The sequence below is a fragment of the Triturus cristatus genome, chromosome 7, assembly GCF_964204655.1.
Source record: "Triturus cristatus chromosome 7, aTriCri1.1, whole genome shotgun sequence".
Classification (NCBI taxonomy): Eukaryota; Metazoa; Chordata; class Amphibia; order Caudata; family Salamandridae; genus Triturus; species Triturus cristatus.
This window is the reverse complement of record NC_140590.1, coordinates 1787278093-1787303170: the sequence shown is the minus strand read 5'-3', so window position 1 is coordinate 1787303170 and position 25078 is coordinate 1787278093. Positions and strand designations below refer to the sequence as shown.

At 44.6% G+C, this 25078-nt stretch overlaps 1 protein-coding gene across 1 annotated transcript in view; it reads left to right on the top strand.

Moving 5' to 3' along the window:
* Positions 1-12242: 12242 nt before the first annotated feature.
* The window catches only part of LOC146813130 (olfactory receptor 5V1-like), a 109962-nt gene continuing 97126 nt past the window's right edge, over positions 12243-25078 (top strand). The window contains exons 1-5 of the mRNA XM_085614709.1: positions 12243-12450; positions 12896-13104; positions 13813-13921; positions 17522-17591; positions 17688-17745. The gene's annotated coding sequence lies outside the window, so the exon portion shown is untranslated. The remainder of the gene's footprint in view (positions 12451-12895; positions 13105-13812; positions 13922-17521; positions 17592-17687; positions 17746-25078) is intronic.

Sequence of the window (25078 nt, the reverse complement as noted above, 5' to 3'; positions counted from 1 at the left end):
GTTTCCGAATTGTCAGTAGTCAAAACAGGAACATTGGTAAGTACCAATGTAAGAGGTTCTGCCTGGGGAATACATTGAAATTGATTATTTACTATCCGTACCTTGGGTGCCTCTATATTTACCTTTGGGAGAATTTTATTTGTTCCAGGTGACAGAGTTGGGGTGTTCGCTTGTGCGCCACCAGTTTTTCCTTGCCCTCCATTTGGAGGTGCCCCCTTTAAGATACGTATATTTGGGGATAGTGGAATAGTTCTAGCGGCTTCATCCCCCGGTCTGTTTATTATGGCATTTAATCTAGCTATCTCGGCCGTAAGGTGGTCGATTTTAGCTACCAAGGGGGTTATAATATCTCCTATTTTGGTAACTATCATGTCTCTAATCTTATCGGTGAGCTCAGTGTCTGGGGTTATATTGGTAGCTGGCCCCGGAGGATCTTCTTTGGTAGTACTTTTATTCGCAGTTGTAACCCTTTTCCTCCCTGGGCGGGACCCATTGCTTTTAGATTGAGGCTTTCTGCATGCTCTAGCTAGCCTACTTCTCAGGGGAAAAGCAGGCGGCTGCAAGTCAGCTTCTATAGCCGACTCGTCTAAGTCTAATACAGATTCTAGTGGGGAATTGGAGGCTAAGGGTGGGCAGGAATCGGGCAGGACGCTGTCTACACTTATTAAATCTGGGGACATACTACTTGTTGGCTGTAAGGGAGAAACCATCAATGCGCCAGACAAGGGAATCAATGATGGAGAGCTAGGAGAACATGATAACCCCAATGAAGCCCTCCTTTCATTGTTAATTTTGCTGACAATTTGTACCAAGTAGTTGTCCATAGTATTAGTCATTGTAGGATTCCTGGTTTTGGACATTGCATCCATATACGACGACTATATACAAATAAATCTGGAGGTGGTATCCCCAAGGGTACAAATGTTTCTCAATGTCAGTACCTGATTTGTGACAGACCCAGTGACGTGGCTCAGTAGAACAGGCGACAATAGTATGGCCCAGCCCAGCCTCGTCCTGCCCCGGACGGCCACAGACGGCCCGCCCTTTGACGGCCACAGACGGCCCGCCCTTTGCCCGGGCTTAGCCCGGCACCGCCCGCGCGCGTCCCGCGATGCGGGAGGAGCGTCGCGCTTTTATGCGCCTCCGGGCGCAAGGCACTCTGGGGGCTGTGGTCTCCGGTCTCCGGCCGCAAGAGATGGCAATGGCGGCGGGGAGACACAACGAGGAGGTCCCCGGTAGCGGCGCCAACAACACCGGCCCCAAGACACAAAGAAAAGTTCTCCACCAGGTAGGCTGCGATCAAATTTAACAGGGTTCCCGCTCTGTAACACGAGCGTCGCGCTTTTATGCGCCTCCGGGCGCAAGGCACTCTGGGGGCTGTGGTCTCCGGTCTCCGGCCGCAAGAGATGGCAATGGCGGCGGGGAGACACAACGAGGAGGTCCCCGGTAGCGGCGCCAACAACACCGGCCCCAAGACACAAAGAAAAGTTCTCCACCAGGTAGGCTGCGATCAAATTTAACAGGGTTCCCGCTCTGTAACACGAGCGTCGCGCTTTTATGCGCCTCCGGGCGCAAGGCACTCTGGGGGCTGTGGTCTCCGGTCTCCGGCCGCAAGAGATGGCAATGGCGGCGGGGAGACACAACGAGGAGGTCCCCGGTAGCGGCGCCAACAACACCGGCCCCAAGACACAAAGAAAAGTTCTCCACCAGGTAGGCTGCGATCAAATTTAACAGGGTTCCCGCTCTGTAACACGAGCGTCGCGCTTTTATGCGCCTCCGGGCGCAAGGCACTCTGGGGGCTGTGGTCTCCGGTCTCCGGCCGCAAGAGATGGCAATGGCGGCGGGGAGACACAACGAGGAGGTCCCCGGTAGCGGCGCCAACAACACCGGCCCCAAGACACAAAGAAAAGTTCTCCACCAGGTAGGCTGCGATCAAATTTAACAGGGTTCCCGCTCTGTAACACGAGCGTCGCGCTTTTATGCGCCTCCGGGCGCAAGGCACTCTGGGGGCTGTGGTCTCCGGTCTCCGGCCGCAAGAGATGGCAATGGCGGCGGGGAGACACAACGAGGAGGTCCCCGGTAGCGGCGCCAACAACACCGGCCCCAAGACACAAAGAAAAGTTCTCCACCAGGTAGGCTGCGATCAAATTTAACAGGGTTCCCGATAGGAACAAATATTTTTGAAATAGCAATTCAATCTATAAAAATCTATACACATGTTTTAAATAAACATGAACATCTTTAGTTTTAGACCATTTGTTTCCAAAATAAAACTTGATAGAATTCACAATGGTACAACAAGTTAATGATTTCTTAACTGCATATACAAATGATATATTCATTGTTTAACAAACGTAAATACATTATACATGATGAAAGAATATTTCAAGTTGTTGATGGAAAGTGCCCAATGCATTTCGGGATCAAGAGAGTCCCTTCGTCAGGGGCCAACCTAAAACAAATGTAAGCATTATAAGTTTTATGTTAAAAACTATGTAAAGTAATCTTAATTCAATGGTGCTTAAATGGGGGTTAGTAATGACAAACAACATGCTACATGCTCAAAACCATGTGGGCGGTTGAAATGAAAAGTCTCATATTCGGTGCTTCTGTCAGTATGTGGAAACTGTGGGCTTGGAGATAGAATGTTATGCTGACCTAGTGATCTTAATAGATAGGGATAGGGGTGTGAAAAAAATCCCAGAGTTTAGGGTACCTAAAGGAAGCCATAGGGAAATGAGGATGCAAACTATTGCGTTGCAAATAGGGCTCACCTGAAATCAAGAAATAACGTTGTTTTTCCTATAGGTTCCACAATCGGAAAAGAGTTTCAAAAGAGAATTTCGAGAAATCTAAAAATACATAAATACGTGAAGTGTCAAACTATTATGTTTAAATTAATAAAAAATACCTTCGGTAATAGACGCGTATGACGTTGAGGCGCTTACCGTGTTCACGAAAGTGAAGTGGCAGCGTTTGTTGGCTCAATAACGTGGCACCCGAAGATGCCTCCTTGTATTCAATACACCTAAAGACCGTGTGGCGGGCAGCTGTCTGAAAGAAGTAGAAACACATGTTGACCCAACTGGCAGCGGCTCTAAACGGTGAAAAAGCCACTCATTACGAGTTATTGCGTACCTTAAAGTAGAAGCCCGAAAGCGTGGCGGCGAAAGTTTCTTCTGAACGGGACGTGCTGTGACAAGCGCAGTGATAGGACGAAGAGACCCGGTCGTTTAATGGCGGTCGAAAACGGAGGACACGTCACGTGGGAAAATAAACAATGAAAAAATACTTGAAAGTAAGGGGAAATGGAATGACCGTGAACACTCGGCAACAAAGTTAATAAACAATCTATTGGAGAGTGTTGCCATGGAAATGGAACTAAAGATCGTCTGAGGTTTTTACCCTGTAACTACTGGAAGTGTAACTGTGGATAAATGACATGGCATATTTGACAAGGAAGTGTGTAGGTTAATAAAGTGCTCTGTGTATTGTGCGTAAACGATGCGCTATATGGAACGCTATGATTATAAAACAATGCATCTGGTACAGTTGAATACACGAACTTATTTGACATTATGCTGGTATCCCTATGGAATTATGTTCACATAATATAGGTAGAGAGAGGAATGGAGTGAAGGTGTTTATATAATCAAAAAATGCAAGATAAGGGAAAAGGTACTAGTGATGTTCACAAAAAACAATTCATGTCAATCCGGTCATTGAGGCCGGATGGAATCAGGGTTTGAAGATGTTTAATCCAATAGATCTCCCTTTGCAGGAGTTTTTGCGTTGTATCAGTACCTGGGGTAGTACTGATGAGTTCAACTATCTGGAATCTTAGTTGGGAAATGGTATGATGTTGTTCATTCCAGTGGGTGGCAAGTGGAGAGGAGGTGCTACGTATCCTGATTTTACTTTTGTGTTCTGTAATTCTCACCTTGAGTTTTCGTTCCGTTTTGCCAATGTAGGCTTTGCCACAAGGGCATTTGATACAATATATTAAATTCATAGAATTGCAATTTCCCGAGTGTTTCAGTATGATGGGTTTGCCTGAAGATGGATGTGTTAGGGTATTTCCAGTGATCACATTATTGCAATGCACTCAGTTATTACATTTGGACGTTCCTTTGTAAAGAGTTGTGTGTTGTCCAGTGGATGGCGTGGACAAAAGTGATTTCAAATTTCTCCCGCGGGTATACGCAAATAGAGGTTTAGTGGAAAAAATGTTGTTAAAATCTTCTTTTGATGATAACATTTCCCATCTGTTGTGAATGATGCGTTTTATTTCTCTTGCTGCTGTGGAGAATTTTGACACGAAAACTGGACGGTCAGTTGTTTGTTTTGTCTGTTTATTAAGCAGCGTCGTTCTATCCTGTAGCTGTGCTCGTTGTAAACATGCTTGTAATACATTATCTGGATATCCTCGATTTTGGAAACGGGACATGTATTCCAATTCTTTGTTTTTGGTGACTTCAGGATTAGAACAAATTCATCTTATTCTGTGAAATTGTGAAAATGGTAAGTTTCTAAGAAGACTATTAGGGTGGAAACTTGTATAATGCAAAGTGCTGTTTCGGTCTGTGGGTTTCAAAAACACCGAGGTTTCAAAATTATGGTTGCCTTCTGTTTTGGAAATGAGGACATCTAGGAAATGGATGGTGTGTTGTTGGATATTCCAGGTGAACTGGATCCTTGGTCAATGGTGTTCAAATCTGTTATCATGGTTTCTACTTGATTTGTGGTGCCTTTCCAGAGAATAAATATATCGTCAATGTACCGACAATAAATCATTATGTTGTTCCACCACTCGAGGTTAGACATGATGTTAGTATGTTCAAAGAATGCCATGAAAGTATTGGCGTATGCCGGTGCTCCTGAAAAACCCATCGAAGTTCCCGTGAGTTGAGCGTAAAACTGTCCCTCCCATTCAAAATAGCTGTGATTCAAGCAGAAGTGTAGAACTTTAAGGATAAACAGTTTTTCTACTCCTATGTCTGATGTTCGAAGGAGTGCCCACTCAGTGGCTTCTAGACCAGCTTGGTGTGGAATAGACGTGTACAATGCTGTAACGTCGATTGTGCATAGGATGATGTTGGAACAATCGGTGTTTTGAAGTGTGTTCAACTGTTGTAGAAAATGTGTTGTGTCTTTGATGTACGAAGGCCATTTTTGTACAAATTGTTGTAGATAATAGTCAACAAATTTTCCTAGTGGTTCAAATATAGATCCACAGGCTGAAACGATGGGCCGAAATGGAGGATCAGAAGGGTTTTTGTGGATTTTAGGGATCATGTACAATCTGGGTCGTCTAACATTTCTGATGGAAAGAAAATGTGCTGTCTATGGGCCATAGATGCTCATTTTTGAGGTCAACAATGAACCATTGGTCCATGTGCTCTCAAGGGCTTTTAATGCTTATAACTGCCTATGCTAATAATGACCAAAAATGTCTCGTGCCGTTATTGCCCATTACTAGCCGGGATGTCGCTGTTCCAGATATTGACGCTTATCACTCTTTGAGGAAAGACATAGGCTGCAAACAGCAATGACCTAACAAGGGACAAACTCAGACACCACAGGTTCTCCATCTTCTTCATTGACACATACATGATTCACTTGAGAAATAGTGCCCTGGGGAATGTAGCAGACTATGATGTGTTGGAATGTGTCATTAGTTTTGCTCCAGAACAGCCAGTAAAGGTTATGACATTTTAGTGAATCTAGTTGAAAAACTGTGTTGTAAAATCACCAGTTGTTAGGCTTAAGTTTTTCCTAAAACCTCGTGTGGGAGAACCCCAATCCTTCTTGGAGAGCAGTGGACTTGTTCCCTACACAGGCTTTCTCAGTTCAATATGGGGCTGAGATGAACATTTTACCAGGGCTGCTTTTGGTTACAATTCTGGCAATTGAATATTTTTCTCAACATATTCCTTTTCCATATAGATCTGCAGCCTTTTGGATTCCCTAGTGCTCAGTGCAGGACATCTGTCTGAGGGGCCCTGTCTGTCAGATCTTCTAAGCATGGTCCTGGGTGACATCTTGGTGAGGGTAAAGTAGCATTTAGCAGCATCTCTGCTATTTGCAAACCTCACTGCGCAGTGGCTGTTTTTAGCATTGATAAAAATAGTATATGTACTAATGACAGCTACTGTAAACTCTTTTGAAATGCCAATACGTAGATTGAACATTGAGAGCAGTATTAGGATTTAAACAGAACTGCACATTATTCCACGGAAATTGACATCAATGAATTCCTGAAACAGTATCAGAGGGAGAGAGGAAGAAGCTATCCTGAAGTAGAGGCTTGGGGCCCCTCCAGGCCCATTCCACTCTCTGAAGGTATCACAATGACCTTCCACCTGCTTGATAAGGTGCCTTTACGTCCCGTAAAGATGTGAACCTGCTGATACCCTTCGGAAGCCTGCTCCAACAGCCTCTAGACCTTAAACATGAAGCCAGCAGGAAGAAATGCAGTGACACACCTGTCAAGCTTCAAAAACATATTGGATCACAGTAGGCCCAGCCATCACTCATAAACCCCCAATGGACATCACTCAGCATTGTCCACCATGTTATCTAGTGCGAATATTATACAAACTAGAACTTCAGTAATAATGTATTTATTTATACAGTGTTATATAGCGCAAATGTGACCCACGAGGGTATCAGAGCACTTTACAGTGTACAGTACAAGAACATAGATGGATGAGAAGGTATACACGCATTCAAATGTGTCAATTTGTACAGCAGAGATACAAAAATATATGGATGGCAAACACAGAGGACCGGGAATCTGCAGGACGTTGTGCAATATACAGTTTTTGAACATTAGGGGATTGTGCTAGCAAACAGAGATAAAAGCCAGTTAAGCTTTACATTACGTACAGTTATTGAGCATTAAGGGCTGTGGTATTAATCTTACATAAAATAGACTCTTTCATTCCACCGGAGGTAGGCAATGATAAGTGAGTCTTGTAGATGACTCAGTGACAGCGTAGAATTAAGACTTAGGACAAGAATTTGTTCATTAGTAGTATTTTTACTTCTTTTTTGAATGCGGTAAAGGAAGAGATTCCACGCACTACTGGAGGTAAGGAGTTCCAAATCTTTGGAGCAATCCCTGAGAAAGATCAGCAGCCAGTTCTCTTCTTGTGGAAGGATTGAGGTTTCTGAAGGAAAGTACTCGCACTACGCAGTTGTCTGCAACCTCCAGATCTTTCCAGCTTTAGAGCCAAGTAAGTGGGTGTATTGTTATGAATTGCTTTGTGTGTCATGTAGGCCACTTTTAGGTGAATTCTTGCCTCGTAAGGCAACCAGTTCAGGGCCTTCAAGGTCGGGGAGATGTGACTGTTTCTTTTGGTTCCTGATACCAGTCTAGCAGCAGCATTCAGTGATGTCCTCAGCGGAGCCAGTTTGTATTTTGGGAGACCGCAGAACGTGGTGCTTCTGTAGTCTAATCTTGGCAGCACTAGCGCTTGTACTGCCGTTTTTAGATCAGCCTGAGGGAGGAAGGGTTTGAGTTTCCGCAGTATACTCAACTTCTGATTAGCTCCCTTGGTGGCATTAGAGATGTGCAAATGCATATTCAGATGTTTGTCTATGGTGATTCCCAGGGATTTTGCTGAGTCAATGATGCGGGGAACACAGTCAAATGAGGTTAGGTGTTTTAGACATAGGTCTAAATTTGGTGTGTCGCTCGGTGGCGAGATGAGGATGAATTACGTTTTTTTGGTGTTCAGCATGAGGTGGTTGTTAGTGAGCCAGCTTTGCGTGTTCAGTAGAATAGTGTTGAGGGCAATGAAGACTTCTGGGGTGGAGATTTTCAGATACAACTGGGTGTCATCCACGTACAGGTGATATAGAATGTTCGCTGATTTCAGTGTGTTTGCCAAAGGCTCCATTAGGAGGTTGAAAATAATGGGTGATAGGGCTGACCCCTGAGGGACTCACAGGGTGACCACAGAGGGTAGTGAGAGTGTATTCTTCACCTTGATTCTTTGAGATCTGTTATTCAAGAAGGAGGATAACCATTGCAAGACTGTGCCCAAGAGGCCCATCCTTCGTTCCAATATGGACAGGAGGTTGTCGTGCTTGACCGTATCGAAGGCGTAGAACAGGTCAAGGAGCATCAATAGGCATGACTCATTGCGGTCAAGCATTTTTAGTATGTCGTCCATAATGTGTGTGAGTGCAGATTCTGTGCTGTGACCTTCGCGGAAGCCGGATTGGTGACTGTCTAAGAGGTTGTAGTTCTCAATATGGTTGCATAATTGAATTTGTGCACTTTTCTCCAATAGTTTTGCCAAAGTGGGGATGTTGGATATAGGACAGTTGTTGTTGAGATCAGATGGAGTGGCATCAGCTTTCTGTAGTATAGGTGTGACCTGCCCTATTTTAAGGCAGTCCGGAATGCCCCCTTGACTCAGGGAGGTATTTACAATTGTTGCCCATAGCGGTAGGATCGATGTTTTTAAGACTTTGAACAGGGCAGGAGGCAGGGGGTCAGAGAAATGATTGGAGGGGTTGATTGCTTGAAGAGTGTTGTCAATTATTTGTTGAGAGATTGGCAAGAAGTTGTGCCATGAGGCATTATTTTTTGTGGCTTCGCCTGGGTTATTTAAGTGAACTTTGAATAGAGCGCCACATTTCGAATCTTGTACCATAGATTGAGGGAGCGCCATCTTGGATTGGATGTCTAGCTTGATGGTCTTAGTCTTTTCATGGAAAAAATTGGCCAGCACATCACAGGTAGGTGTGGCCAGGTCGTTTAGTTCCCTAGAGTTAGTCGTATTGCATGATTGTTGGTTGACGATTTCAAAGAATTTCTTTGGGCCGTTGATAGCTTGGTTCAGCTGGGTTCTGAAAAAGTCTGCCTTTGCCTTAAGAATCTTCCTATTGTATGAATTCCTTAACCTTCTAAGATGCTCAAGGTTATCAGTGGTAGGAGCAGATTTCCATAGACACTCTGCAGCTCTTAGATGCCGCTGCTCCGAGTTCAGGGCCTCATTGTACCAGGGTTTGGAAATTTTGGAGGAGACATTTTTTCTTGGAGTGGTGCGGTAGAGTCCAGGATATGAAGTAAAGTGGAATTATAGAAGGTTGTGAGGTCATGTACATCAGTCATGTCCGTCCTGAGGATCAGGGCGGAGTTGTGACGGTTTACCAAGGTGACGGGGTTGATATTTTGTATTGTTTTGTTTTTGAGGGTTGCCCCTTTTTTGAGTGACTTTGATATTGATGGAGAAGAGGATGCAATAATGATCAAACCAATCGCATGGGGTGATGGGTTCAAGTAGGACGATGTTTATTTCTGCAATGATGAGGTCCGATGTCTCTCCCTTGTTATGAGTTGGGCTGTCACACAATTGAGATAGCTCCTGTTCTGACAGAAACTCTTTAAGACAGCCTACAATATGATCGTTTTCGTTGCTCCAATTGAGGTTAAAGTCACCCAGGAAAATATGAGGTACTTGCGAGTTGGCATTGGATGCCATGATCTCAATTATTTTGTCGACATAAGTCATGTTATCACCTGGGGGGTTGTAGAATATGTGAAGCTTGCTGGCGATGCGCTTAGTATCAGAGATATTAATACAAAGGTAATCACCGGAGAATAGCCCGATGGAATCCGCTTGCTTGACTGATATTGAGTTACGATAAATGTAGCCTACCCCACCCCCTATCTTCCCGATTCTGTCTAGTCGGATTAGGTCGTATGAAGGAGGAACCAGTAAGTCGAAGATGGGTGAGGAGGAACTATTAAGCCAAGTTTCTGTGAGGACCATAATGTCTAAGTCATTCTCCAATATTAGATTTAATATATCAGTGGCATGTTTGCTAGCAGATCTGCAATTAATGAGCACACACTTCAACTTGTTAATAGAGTGGTTTAGGGAAATCTGTTCTAAGTTGATATTTGTGAAGGTATCTCTATTTACGGATCTGTTGTTGAAAGTCAGTTCTCGGAGGGGATTGGTTACAATGGATTGAATAGTGCCACATTGCGACTTACTGTTGTCTTAGACTCGGGCATAGGATGTAAGGAGGTCGTCTATGTCTCTGTCTGATAGTTCAACGCTTGACCTCCTAGATCACGATGGTGAGGTAAACTACCCACATTAGTGTTTTTGGGGTGTGTGGACTTGGATATGTGTTGACTAGATTGGACGTTGATTTGGTTATACTAAATAGGTTTCTCGGTGTGAGCATTCGTGGGGATGCAATCTGGAGACTGAATAGGTTCACAGTATCGTTGGTGGCTCTGTTTAAGTTAAGAAGTTCTTTAGTGATAGTGGATAGGTTATGCATTTCATCCTTGAGATGGGATAGACCAGTAGCTAACTCATTAAGTCGAGTGATCCAGACGGAATTGGGCAAGTAGGAAGTACTGTCCCTGCAGAGAAAACACACAGACTCTCTGATGACAATGACAGAGAATTTCCTTAAGTTCAGCTTCTTTTTCTTCATATGCTTCTTGCAGCTCTGTGGATGAAGTCCCAGGAGGCTCACCACACCCTGCCTCCTGCCCATATTAGCATCAGCACACAACAACGTTACTGCATTGTGTTTTCTGTTGAAGTGTTCGTTCTCTCTGTTCCATGGTAGACCCTGTCCCTAAGCTTTGATTTTTGGAACAGTATCTGATTCAGCTTTCCACATTTTGGGGGTGTCTGTCTCTTGCACTTTTCACATCTACCAGTGTATTTAGAGTCTGTTTCCAGGAGTGTGCTTCACAATCAACTTCATAATTCCTGTGCTCAGAGGTGAGTCCTATCCCTAAAATAACAAGATAGAATACCCAACCATGGGTGGCAGTTTCCAAAGAATGTGGTATTTCCTAGACTACGCCAAAATCCAACATCCTGAATGGTATGCATAATGTTTATGTAATCTACGGAAAAGATAAGGGTTAGAACATCACAATAACTTGTGAAAAAACCTGCTGTAAGCTGAACATTCACAAGAGCACGTGTTCCAGAGGCAAGGAGTGTGTCCTGCACTAAGCTGCTCTAATTGATTCCCATGCTATTAACTTATAAGAGGTTTACAAAATAAATGGGTGTGAATTATTTCAGCAAACAACATCATATTTTTATCGTATTGAAACCATTGTTTCCATCACACTTCAAAATTACAAAAACATGTACTTAATGTGTGCTTTCCTAACTGATGATATAATATTTTGCAATATTTATACAGTTCATTTACATGTCTTTAGATGTTATTGTATTTCTGGTATCCTACACCCTTTCCTTTCACACTACATGTATCCCAGCAGGTTTGTCACAGAGTTCCATCTACAAAATCCTCGAAATAGGCAGTCAGAGAAAGAAAAGTAAACAACAATCTTCATTTTAGAAGAAAAAGCAGCAATGTGTCAAAATACATAGACTGACATTTGACTTTGCTCTTTGAACACACTGCAAATGTGTCAAGACAAAAACAAATTTAAAGACAACTTTATTGCTCATTCACCTTCTGAACTCCAACATGTTTTTTTTGTGGTGCTGCATCACTCTTGCCTCCCTTATTTTCAGCACCTATGCATACTATAAAACTGATTGAATACATATAAATATGAGTAAAAAGGCACACCAATAGATCAATAAAGACTTAGCGGTTGAATGGGTGAATGAATGAATACATTAATGATTAGGTTACTCATAGTGTTTGGGTACTCCACTGTAGTGCTCCATATATTTGAGATACATTTCTTATTGCCTATCCATCGTGATTCTATGTCACTCTCTATGGTTTCCTTGACATGGACGTGATTTATTTCTGGAAAAGTAATTCATTTATGACAAAAATTAGGCAGAGACTTAAGGCATGGGCAAAGTGGTCTCTAGCCCAGGCCCCCCACCTTTCTAGGGGCCCCATCATTAAGCTGTGAGGACAGTCCCAGACAGTGGCATAATGCAAAAATGATTGGACCCCCTGCACAATATAAAAAATGGCTCCCAGATCTCAACATCTCATATATTTAAAGCTATGCCCCCTCAAGGACTGGAGTCCCCATACATTTTTGGGGTTCAACAAAGAGGATTGTCAATGATCAGACCATAGTTGCTGAGGGTTTGGATGACCTTCGTTACCCACCGCTACCAGACCCTGGCCACAAAAAACTGCATATCCCAGAACACCCTCTCTACCATCACGGAGCACCAGGACCAGCGAGCTTCCTGATTGGGCGGCTATATAGCCCCGCCCATGCCAGGAAACGATGCTTGACAATCGTTCCCGTTTACCAAGTCCCCCACGAACGCCAGGTGGACGGTGCTTCCCCGCTGGAGGTCGGGCGTGCTTCACCTTTCACGGACCCTGAAGACTGCGGAGTTTCCCGGAGTGAATTACGGCCGTCACAAGCAAACGCCAGGCGGAAGGTGTGTCCCCGCCGGAGGTCGGGCGTTTGTACCAAGACTTCCAGCAACCACCCGGACAGCTCAGGTAGGGCTCCTCGCTCGTGCAAGACCCTCTTTCTTTACTTTCCCCGACTCGACAGGGCTCCTTATTTCCACTAGGTACTTAGGCCAAGTCGAGCATTTTCAACGCGCACCATCCTTTGCCTTGGAACTTTTCTGATGGGAACAAATGCAGCAGTGTTAATGGGCTGCGCGTTTCACGCTGTGCTATTAACAACGTGAGAAGGCTGCTGCCTTAACTGCTGAGACTTACGTACTTGTGGTGCTGCTTGCACAAGGTGAATTCTGCACTAGTCATGTATTTGTTTCCTTTCATTGGCTACTTCACAGATAAAAAGGGGAGTTCGTAGTGTAATCTACTCCCGTTCAGGTAGGAAGGGGGGGGGTTGACTTCTTATGCAAATCAGGGTGTCTGCTTCTCAGGAAAGACTCTGTTTATTCTACTTATCGTCTGCTTTTGTCATTTCTAGTTGGTGCGATACCCCTCCGTCACGCCTGCGGATACAGAAAACTCTCCATAGCCGTCTCCCAGGATCACCACACAGAGCTGCCCCGTGGTTTTCCCTTCTCCCCCGGGGGGACGTCTGTCCTAGAGTAGTGTACTCCTCTCTGGGGCACGACGCACCTTTGGGAAGGAGGGAACTTTCGTCTGACTCCGTCCCTGCTGCCTTCTAGTCAGGTTAGTGGCTACCAGACAAGTGTGCTCCTAACGCTGTCACGACATTGGATGAGTCAAAATGTATAATAAATTCACAGTTGTTCCAAGCAGGGGGTTCCAAATAATTTTTGGGCCAGGGTCCCAAATAATTTATGTCCCTGGGCCCCCAAAATACTTCAGATGTCCCTGGAACAAGGGTTTGTTTTATGCTAGTTCAGGGGGTGAGATATCAAGGCTAATGCTAGAAAGACAGAGCTTGAGACTACAGCCCCAAGGATCCAATGAGGGGGGCACTTGGGGTCAGAGGGTCAAGTGAGAGTAGCTATTCGTGAATGTGTTTAGTGCAAGGACTGCAATGGGGCACAAGCTGTGCCTGGTTTTGCATGGTTTCCGTGCAGCACGACTCCTGCCACAGTGCACACGATGCATTCCCTTAAAACAAGTTCACTATAATGAAATTAACTTTTCACATTTTTTAAATATTTAGGGCACAGTGTGTTAAGACGATGTAAACTTGGTCTTGATTAACGAAGTGAACATTCACCACAGCTGTGAAGTAAAGAAGCCTTTCTTAATGTCATCGAAGAGATGAGACACAGCAGTGAAGTGATTCTATCGCACAGAAAGAGGCTACAAACACTTAACACAATACAGCTGCCTTAACTGTTCTGACCATTAACATATAAGGCCATTTCAGTGCTAAGGTGTCCTTCTTTTCTATTTTGACAGTTACAAAGGAGATGCTGAGGACAATTATATGTTTGACTAGCACAAGAAATCCCTGCAGTCCTAGGAGATGCAGTCCTCAGACCTGGAGGTCAGAGAGTTTCAGTATAAGGTGTGTATTTTAATGCTCTGAGAGAACAGGCATCAATGTGGTATTATAAGAGTAGCCATAGAAGTGGCCACCAGCTAGTGCAGAATAGCTCATGGTGCTCTGTGATTGGTTGAAAGTTCATGCTGTCATTTCATGTGCTCTGGATAAAGAGTACTGACATGGCCCTGGGGACCCTCCGTAGGCAGCAAACAGACTCACCAAATGGTCTTTCTCTCAGCCTGAAGTGAGCCAGAACTTACTCTGCGGAAGACATGGAGGGTAGAAAGAGGCAACTCATGAAGCAGGTTCCCTTTATGGTGACATGAAGCACAGTCTCAGGTCCAAGAAAATGCATGCTGGACTTTGTACTTATGAGGGGCCAGATTTCCAAGACAGCTTGCTGTGCTCTGTTGCGTGAACAGGAGAGATCTATAGTGTGCCATATTTACAAAGATACAGTGCTATTCAGATCTCTGGGACACTTGTTGATGCTAACACGTTTCTGCATAAGATTTCTGCCAGAAATCTCTGTCATTCCATTTGTAGTGTGATTTTTTATCTGTTTTGCTTAGTGAACTGTAACTAAATTGTAGTTTGTTATTTGCAAAAAAATCATTTTAATTGATGACGTTATTGCTGCTTTGTTTAATATTGCTTCCACAAATCATTAAAATCTCCCTTTCTTAGCATGTTTTGCCTGATGCACTTTTACTAAAATATGATTTGCTCATTTTAGGGAATACTCTTGTACTGATGACTGGTCTTTAAATTTGCTTAGATACAATAGACCCAGTAATATTGTATACAGGGCTCCTTACCAAGAGGAAGTTGTTTTTAACCTCTTTGTCTCACTCTGTAAGTAAGGCAGGATGGTTTTGTTATTTCTTAACTTAATCGATGATGATGTGTTGATGTGATTATTCAATGATTTTAATTATTTGCATAAAATATATTAACTTACTTGTGGATACCTACTGTCAATACAGGTACCCTTGTGCTATGGTGCAAGGGGGCCTGCATTGTGGTCAGGATAGCTTTTGAGCAGTAGGAGTACCTTCCTGAACAAGAACTGTCCTCAGGGGTGTATTTGTCTTTGTCTGCAGCACACATGCAAAGAAGAAGTAACACGGAGAAATAAAAATGTCTCTCCTCATTACACCAGACTCGGGTGGGTACATCATTTTGGCACTAAACAAGGTTTACAGACTTTAATAAATCTGGGTTTACATCAAAATACATGGATGGATGCATGAGGATATCCATGCTCCATCCATTGAATGCCTCTCCAATGCGAAGTAATGCAAGACAGAGCAGAGTTACCTTTTTTTTACAAAGCCATGCATATCAGGCTTTACATGACTTTGTGAATCCTGAAATACATTTATCGTCATGGCTGCACGAAACAAGTGGCTCATTCAAACTAGAAAATGGTAGTAATTCTGGGCCATATCATACAAGATTTGTTTCTGAAAACAGCTGTGCCCTCTATGCTGATGACGTCCTCCTGTACCTGGCTGAACCTGCGCGGTCGGGACCCCGATGCCTCTGAGCGCTGACCCTTTTCGAGCTAATGTACGGCCTCTGGGTGAACTCTGCCAAATCCGTTCTGATCCCCCATCATCTTCCCGTGAGTGCTCTGACTGGCAGTCCACGATACCCCTCCGGCGGCAGTCCTTGAAGTATCTCGGGATCTGGGTGGCCCTCCTCCCTGACCTAACCTGGGCGCTGAATGTCACCCCAGTGGTGAAGAAGGCCCGGGCCGATCTCCTCCGGTGGCAATCGTTGCCCCTCAACCCTATGGGTAAAATAGCTTTATTTAAGATGATGATATTGCCCAGGTTCCTCTACATGCTCCAGAATACGCCCCTTTCCTTCTCCCGTGCATGGTTCAGAGAAATGGATAGCCTAGCTGTTAAATTTCTCTGAGGGGGGTCGACAACCTGGCCCTCGCACGGTGTTGGATCCCACCTTATGATGGCGGTCAGAGGATGACGAGCCTATGTTTATATTATCTGGCAAACCCGCCTTCTTGTAGTGCACAACTGGTTTAACGGAGGATGGTCGGATCCAGCCTACCGGCTGGAGCTTCATACTCTGGGCCTGCCCAGTATTCAGGGGATGCTATACGGTAACACCATTACTGGAGCGCTGCCAGAGATCACACGCGGGGTCCTCCTGCCCTGGTGGGCCTCCCTACGCCACACTCATTGGTTGGGCAATTGACCCAATGCACTCCACTCTGGCAGGGTGCCCAGCTCCGAGAAGTGGCGGGATTATCTGGCTTCAGGGCATGGAACTTAACTGGGATCTCACAGTTGGGAGATGTCTGGAAGGGGGGACACATCCGCACCTTTCAGGACCTACAACATACTTTCTCTTTGCATCCCTCGCAGTTCTATCGCTATCTACAGCTGCGACATGCCATCCAATCACACGCCCCAGAGGGCATAGCGCTGCTTGACTACACCCCACCAGAGACCCAAGTTCTGACTGGCAACTTGGGGAAAGTGGGGATCTCACGTATCTACCGCTCTCTCACCAACCATACCCCCAACACACTCTCACAGCTCAGAGTCCGGTGTGAGGGCTGGGTCGAATCCTTAGACAACTCTGACTGGCGCGACGCCCTAAGGGCCTCTAAGTTAATCACCGTCTCAGTGCGGCTCTGATTGGTACAGCTCTACTGTTTACATGCTGCCTATCTCACTCCGCTGTGCCTCCACCGAGCAGGTCTTTGTTCAGATGCGCCCTGTCCGCGTTGTTCACATCCTCAAGCGGACTTCTTCCACATGGTATGGTCATGTTCACCCATCACACATTTTTGGGAATCAGTGCTGGGGGAACTCATTGAGGTCCTGGGATAGGAGGTGCCTTTTAACCCCACCAACATACTCCTAGGCATTACAGAGGGACTGTACGGCTCTCGCGCAGATAAGATCTTCCTAAACATGGCTCTAGTGGTGGCAAAGAGAGACCTTGCACGATGCTGGCTGAATCTGGCATCCCCTGCCCTGTCAGGATGGCGCATGGGGGTGGACTGGTGCGCCGAGCAGGAGCCCTCTGTATATGAGTCTAGGGGTTGTCCTAAGAAATCCAGCAATGTGTGGGGTAAATGGGTGGGGGCGATAGATGACTAACACTCTGTTTGGCCATTGTGGAATGCGGTGGGTGCCAGGCTCAACCCCTTCAATCACTAGATATTGGTGTGCAGAGTTGTGGAGTGCAAAGTTCGCAGGTGCACCACTTATTGAACCGACTGTGTATACTTCGTTTGTTTTGTATGCTCTCTAAAATCAATAAAATTGGTTAAAAAAGAAAACAGCTGTGCCTGCTGTTGAGCAGAAGCAGATACCAAGGTCACTTCACTTTCATGTTGATGAATTGTCTTCACTATGTACTACTAATGGAGGTCAAGGTTGTGACAAATTTGTTAGTGACTCTATGTTACTACCAGGCAGAAGGAAACTCGGCAATGATTGTTGATGTTGGGGATTTGTACTTACAATCTCCAGCTAAAACTTCTCACTAAGCACATGTTTTCTTGCACGCACATAGATGAGATGACACAAATTAACGATTGCATTTTAAAATTGTCCTTTGTATTTTTTTATTTTTTTCTAGTTTACCAAAGCTACAAGGAGCATATACTTGAGACTTCAAAGCACAGACTGAGTAACCTCTCAAACCAAGGGTAGGTTAGGGAACCTGTCTGGTCACAATCTGAAAGACACATTTTGTCCAAATCAGTCTTCGGCATAAGATTTTTGTCATACTCTTCTTCTCCCAGGTATAAGGAACCAGCTCCATGCTTGACAACTGGTACAACTCAGTGATTCCAAGCACAGGTGAGTTAAGTTGATAGTGGTACCTACATCAATGCGAAATAATGTAACATACTTTTGTAACACTGTAACCTCACCAAAATCTAGAGAAAGTTGGATTCACGCAACTATGTGTTTATGTGCATGATCTTGTAATTGATGCCTCTCAGTCCACAAGTTCCATATGTTCCCGGTACTTCAAACAGTATTTGTGTAATGAGAGTGACAGGAGGGTGAGCCCCTAATTTGGTTTTGAAACCACTAAGGCTGCCCCACAGCCAGTATGAGCAAATGAGTCCACACCTGTCTAATCCTTGTGAATGAACATTTGTAGGTGTGATGTGCAAAGGGCTTCTCCAGGACACATGATTACCACTAGCAATTCCATTTCGAGAAGGTGTGGTACCACAATAGTGTTGTTACAATATTTTCTGACATAAAAATTGTACCCTAAATTCAGTCTACAAAACTGGAATAAAAAGTGTTAGTCTACACTCAATAGGACAAGGTTTTGTGCAAATGATATGTAAGTCAAACCATATTTTTGAATAAATTTTCTGATATTCAGCTACAGACATAGCTGAGGCAAGCACACACACCTCTTTCACTATTTTGAGGCTTACATTTTGCATGAAATCTAACATTGTATAACCACATTATGTACCTGGAAACTTTGTCTTGCTAACAAGCCATTGTTTGTTTTCAAAGTTTCAATAGGTGTGGCTCCTCTGTAATTGCGGAGTACCATCGCCCCACTCATCAGAATCGGTTGCAGAAAAATAAAAAGATAATAAAACGATATCATTTTATTTTTCTGAGACTGGCTGTGGCTTAGGAATGTGATTAGAGTGGGGCTGTGCCATGATATGACAGGGAGGAGAGTTGGCAACTTAGAAGTGTGTCTAACGGTTTGGCTGGCTGTCTTAGGCCGGCCACACAGACATGCACACTTCTATTTCTCCAACCCAGTTGTGTGGCACAGCAGGTTTGGAGAAAAGCCACAGTCTCCCAAGCACTGTCTGAGCATCAGCCCAGGCTGTAAGTTTTCTTAATTAATATTTTCCCCTGAATTCCCAGTCCCTCCCCCTCACCCATCCTCCAGCCCCCATTTTAGTTTTATGGTGGCTGCCTCTGATTTTCAGCTAAAGTACAAACACCTTTCCTTGTTATCATATCCCTGTATGCAAACCAGTAGGATTGACCTGTCTTAGAATCTGTGTGAAATGTTTGTGATGAAATCTTTAGGCAACTGATTATCATAAAAATTTGGTGAACAAAGGTGCCAATGAGAGAATAAACTGAGTCTCCTGTTTACATCTAAGAACGTTTTGGAAATAACTTACTTTTCATAAAATCCACACCATTTTTTCATGATTTCACATCTGTCTTTGGAAGTGTTGCACTACCAACTTATTGAGACTGATATGTCAATGCAATAAATTTACACGTTTGCAGTTATTTTTTATTTTAGTCAGTGACCCTTTATTGAATTTAATTTTTAGAAACTCCTTTTCCAAAAAATGGCATAAAACTAAAGGTTTATTAAATACCAATAGCTGATAACCTAGTTCTTAACTCTGCGATTGTTGATCCCTCTTAAATAAACTACCATCATGTTCCCTTCCAATTATCAGGTGACATTATGAACCTCATTACAAGCGTTCCACCCCTCTTATGGGCCTCAGAAGTTACTTCACACCATCTATCCTCCTGTGGAAAGGGTGCCTCGCAGTCAATATCCTTAAAATGATTATCATGCTGATTAATAATAAGAAATAAAGTTCCTACAGCATTCATGCAGGAAAAGCTAGGCTCTTGATTATCTTGATCTGAGGATTTGGATAGCAGGAGCTGAGCCTCTTTGCTTTCTCGGTCTAAGGCAGTCTAGAAGAGTGCTGGGCAAAAGTGGTGAAAGTGTACTGTCTTTGCATGTGTAAGTTCTAAATGATAGAAGGAGCATGTTCAGGGTTCTGTCGTGTTTGGACAGCACCCTTGGGGTTGAGTGAACTGAGGACAATTGCTAAATTAGATATTTCAATGGATAATAAATGCTAACATTAAAATGTACCCGACCATTTCCAGTGACCTGCTCATGCAAGGCACATTGCATAGAATGTGTGAACAACAAAATGGTCTTGAGTCTGTGATAAATCTGGGCATGGGTGAAGGGCAGGTGAGGTAAGAGGATGTTGTGCTAAACCAGGATGAGCCAGAAGAATCTATCCTCCTAGTTACTGGCTTAAAATTGCTCAGAAAAAGAGGATAGCAATTGATCGGTCGGTAAATTAAGGGATTAGTCAAAAGCCCAATTTAATAAAAAGTATCTAACAGCTTTTTATTATGGCACTGTGTAGGAAGGTGGGGTATTAAGCATTGAGGCTGGTTAGGTTTCACTATGCGATACTTTCATTTTGCCCCAGAGAGGTCCTTAGGATTCACACTAATCCTTAGGTCAGTCCAGATAGTCTAGCACAGAGCAGTCAGACTTTACTAGAGGAACATTTGTTAAGCATTACAGAATACCAACATGGACAATAAGTAGTGGACACAACTCAAAAGAAATCTGACACCAATTTGTAAAAGTAGAGCAGATTAAAAAAATAATGAAGACAATCGGATGAGTATATCCAGAGGTATGGAATTTTAAAGGAAAAATAATTTAAGTGAATTTAAGTCTTGCAAAACAATAATGTTGTTGTCAATGGTGACATTCGGTCACTTACAGTTCAAGTCCAATGAAAACCACTGCGGGGGTAAGGTGGTGCAGGTCCCGGACCAAGATCCCACAGTCAGTTGAATTTTGCCTGGCTCGTAGGGCCTGGGTCGTAGGGCCTGGGTGCTGATCTCCCTATTATTAGAGGAACACTCTCCAGATGCAATGTTCCTGACTGAGACCTGGCTGAACCAAGACTCTCAGCCAGACCTAGCACAAGCTATCATCCCAGGGTATCAGATAGCACGAGCAGACCGACCACTGGGCAGAGGTGGCGGCCTCGCGATTATATATAAAGAAAGCTATATCTGTCGTCACTTATTGGAAGATATTGAGGACTGCGAAAACCTCTCTTTCGCCATCGAATTTTCTCCTAATGCCTGTTTCACCGGCATTCTCATCTACCGCTCCCCCGGTCCCATAGGACAATTCAATACTTCCTTGCTCTCTGTGACCTCTCAGTCGGTTGTCTCTCCCTCCAATTTCTCCCTACTTGGAGATTTTAACATTCATTTTGACAACCCACTAGACCTTTCGGCACAAGAGACCCAGTCAAGCTTGGCCGCATATCAACTCGAGCAACGGGTTCCATCTGCCACACACGAAAAGGGACATCTGCTGGACCCTATTTTCAGCAACTGTGACCAGCTTAAAGTGGGAAACATAACCAGACTTCCCTGGTCAGACCACTTCTTAATAGCCTTCAATTGGACCACAAGTAAACCACCCTCGTCCTCATTTACTATTAGGAAAACTCGTAACTGGTCCAAACTCCCTATTGACAACTGGGCACAAGCTCTTTGTACCATGAGACCCTTCCTCTCCCAAGACCCAACTGCTAACAACAAAAAATATGAAGAATGGATAACCACCTCTCTGGACCAGGTCCTCCCAGAACACGCACCAAAATCTAAGAGACATAGCAAAACAGCTCCCTGGTACACAGAAGAGCTCAGGAACCACAAACGTCTCTGTAAAAAGCAGGAGAGAAAGTGGCGCACTTCATACAATCCTGAAGAAAAAGCCACCTACAGGGAAATGATCAGGAACTATAAATTGGCCATTAAATCTTCGCAAGCTGCCTTCTACAATCTTAAAATAACCACGGCAAAATCCAAATCTAAAGAAATCTACCGTATAGTCAACTCCCTGATCAAACCCCCGCCTCCGGTTATAGATAACAACAACTCACCGACAAAATGCGGGGAACAACCTTTACAACGCAACTTTTACAACGCACTACCATTACAACGCATTTTTTACAACGCATAATCCATTACAACGCATGACATTACAACGCATGACACTACAACGCATTTTTAAAAACTACCTTTACAACGCATTCCATTACAACGCATACTACCATTACAACGCATACCATTACAACGCATAATATTACACTATACTATCCAACACTTACCCTACTGATGCACCCCCTGGAGTTAGAATAGTAATTTTTACCCCTACACTATCCAACACTTACCCTACTGTTGCACCCCCTGGAGTTAGAATAGTAATTTTTACCCCTATACTATCCAACACTTACCCTACTGATGCACCCCCTGGAGTTAGAATAGTAATTTTTACCCCTATACTATCCAACACTTACCCTACTGATGCACCCCCTGGAGTTAGAATAGTAATTTTTACCCCTATACTATCCAACACTTACCCTACTGATGCACCCCCTGGAGTTAGAATAGTAATTTTTACCCCTATACTATCCAACACTTACCCTACTGATGCACCCCCTGGAGTTAGAATAGTAATTTTTACCCCTATACTATCCAACACTTACCCTACTGTTGCACCCCCTGGAGTTAGAATAGTAATTTTTACCCCTATACTATCCAACACTTACCCTACTGTTGCACCCCCTGGAGTTAGAATAGTAATTTTTACCCCTATACTATCCAACACTTACCCTACTGTTGCACCCCCTGGAGTTAGAATAGTAATTTTTACCCCTACACTATCCAACACTTACCCTACTGTTGCACCCCCTGGAGTTAGAATAGTAATTTTTACCCCTACACTATCCAACACTTACCCTACTGTTGCACCCCCTGGAGTTAGAATAGTAATTTTTACCCCTATACTATCTAATACTTACCTTAAATGTAATTTAATATTATGCGTTGTAATGGTATGCGTTGTAAAGGTAGTATGCGTTGTAATGGTAATGCGTTGTAAAGGTATTTTTTAAAAATGCGTTGTAGTGTCATGCGTTGTAATGTCATGCGTTGTAATGGATTATGCGTTGTAAAAAATGCGTTGTAAGTGCATGCGTTGTAAAAGTGTGCGTTGTAACGTCATACATCCACAAAATGCAATGATCTGGCGGAATTCTTCTTCCAAAAAATTAACAAAATTTATCTCTCTTTCCCCAATCCTCCCTCTGACTCCCCTGGCCAGAACCCGTACCTGACCTCAAATTCGACCAAGTGCCTGGAGTCTTTTCCCCTGATAACATTGGAAATCGTACAGACACTGGCACAACAAATAAAATCCGGCTCCCCGTGCGACCCTGCCCCCCCAGGCTCATTAAACCTTGCCAGCACTGCTATTTTCCCCACGCTCCTGGAGCTCATGAACTCCTCCATAACCAGTAGGACGGTCCCTTCAACATGGAAGCATGCTATGGTACGGGCCCTGCTGAAAAAACCTTCCCTAGACCCGGCCAACCCCAGTAATTATCGTCATTACTCCCCTGGGCATCGAAAATTCTGGAAAAACATGTCAATACCACTCTGACAATGTTTTTGGAGGAAAACCACCTCCTCGACTCCTCCCAAACAGGTTTTCGTACCAAACATGGGACAGAGACTGCTTTACTGGCTGTGACTGAGGAGGCAAGACGGCTTCTGGATCGAGGGGGATCAGTGGCAGTGATCCTCTTCGATCTAAGTGCCGCATTCGATACGGTACATCACAAAATCTTGCTAACCCGCCTTGCCGACTTAGGAGTGACCGGAGATGCCCTGACATGGTTCAATTCTTTTTTGTCCAGCAGAACCTTTCAGGTCTTCGATGGCACATCACGCTCATCCACTCATCCCCTGGGATGCGGAGTCCCCCAGGGCTCCTCCTTAAGCCCTACGCTCTTCAACGCTTATATGAGGCCACTGGCTGAGGTTGTTCGTCCGCATGGTGTAAAGATCATCTCCTATGCGGACGACACCCAGCTGGTGGTCTCCCTGGCAGAGAAGAGCGGCCTCCAGGCGCCACCAGACCTCGCGGCTTGTCTGGAGGACGTAAAGAAGTGGATGATGAGCTCATGCTTAAAGTTGAATGACGATAAAACTGAGCTGATGATCCTGGGCACAGCCTCCCCCGTCTCCATAGAGTCGATCTGGCCATCAAGCATGGGAGTGGCCCCACCCCCCAGAGACAACATCAAAAGCTTAGGGGTCTGGCTTGACAAGTCTCTGAGCCTTAACACACATCCCACTAATATCTCAGCCACCTGCTTTGGCCTCCTTAGAGTGATCAAGAAAGTCCTTCCCCTCCTCTGCTTCGAGGCTAAACAGATAATTATACAGGGCCTTATCCAATCCCGTCTGGACTTTAATAACGCCCTATACCTGGGAGCCCCGGATTACACCCTACAAAAGCTCCAACGCACCCAGAACTGTGCTGCCAGAGCGCTGCTGGGCATCCCCCGGAGGATCTCAGTGAGAACCAGCTTAAAGACCCTACACTGGTTACCTGTCAGGGACAGAGTAAAATTCAAATCGCTCTGCATTGCCCACCAGACTTTCTGGGAAATGGGCCCAGACATCAATCGGCCCCTGATTTCCCCCTACAGGCCTAATAAATCCCTCCGCTCTTCTACAGCATCCCTGGCCGAGATCCCCAGAATTCGCAGAGCTAGAGCGGGAGGACGCTCCTTCTCGTATAATGTTTCCAAACTTTGGAACTCTCTCCCCCTGCAGTTGAGGAACAAACCCAATCTGACTACTTTTCGCAAACAGCTAAAAACCCTGCTGTTTAATGCCTAATAAAGTAACCTCAAGAGGGCTCCATCTGTCTTTAGCGCCTGGACGCCTCAGGGCAACTGTAGCGCTCTACAAGTCACATTTTCATTTCATTTCATTTCATTTCATACCCTGGCTATCCCTGGAGCTGAAAGCTGGAGCCACAGGTGCTGGTTTTGCTGCTTGGACAATGATGTCCAAGCAGGGGTGCAAAATCTTGACACCGGGGTCGATGAGGCAGAGGATTGAATGTGCTACAGAATTCCCTCAGGTGCAGCATCTAATAAAGGTAGTGGTAGCCACACTTGCCACCAACTAGCCTTAGTACTACCAAACACAGCTAACAATTCCTTTAACATCCTGGACTGTTGTGGAAAACAGGACTGTCTGAAACTTTCTGGAGGTCAACACTCTATTTTCGGCTATGCACTAGACCATTTACTTTTGGGCGATCAATTGGTGGGCCCGATGGCCAATGATTCTTTGGTGCTGGGAGCGTGCTTTACCTGTGGACTGCAGAGGACTAGTACCTCTAGTCCAAGAGAGTGCTGGAGTTGTTTTGACTTGCAGAATAGTTCCCCTGTCTTTTGGGACTGGTTTTTGGTCCAGGAAAAGCCACTGTTGTGCAGTTGCAGGGTGGTTGCCACAGGCGCAGGTTATCCCGCCA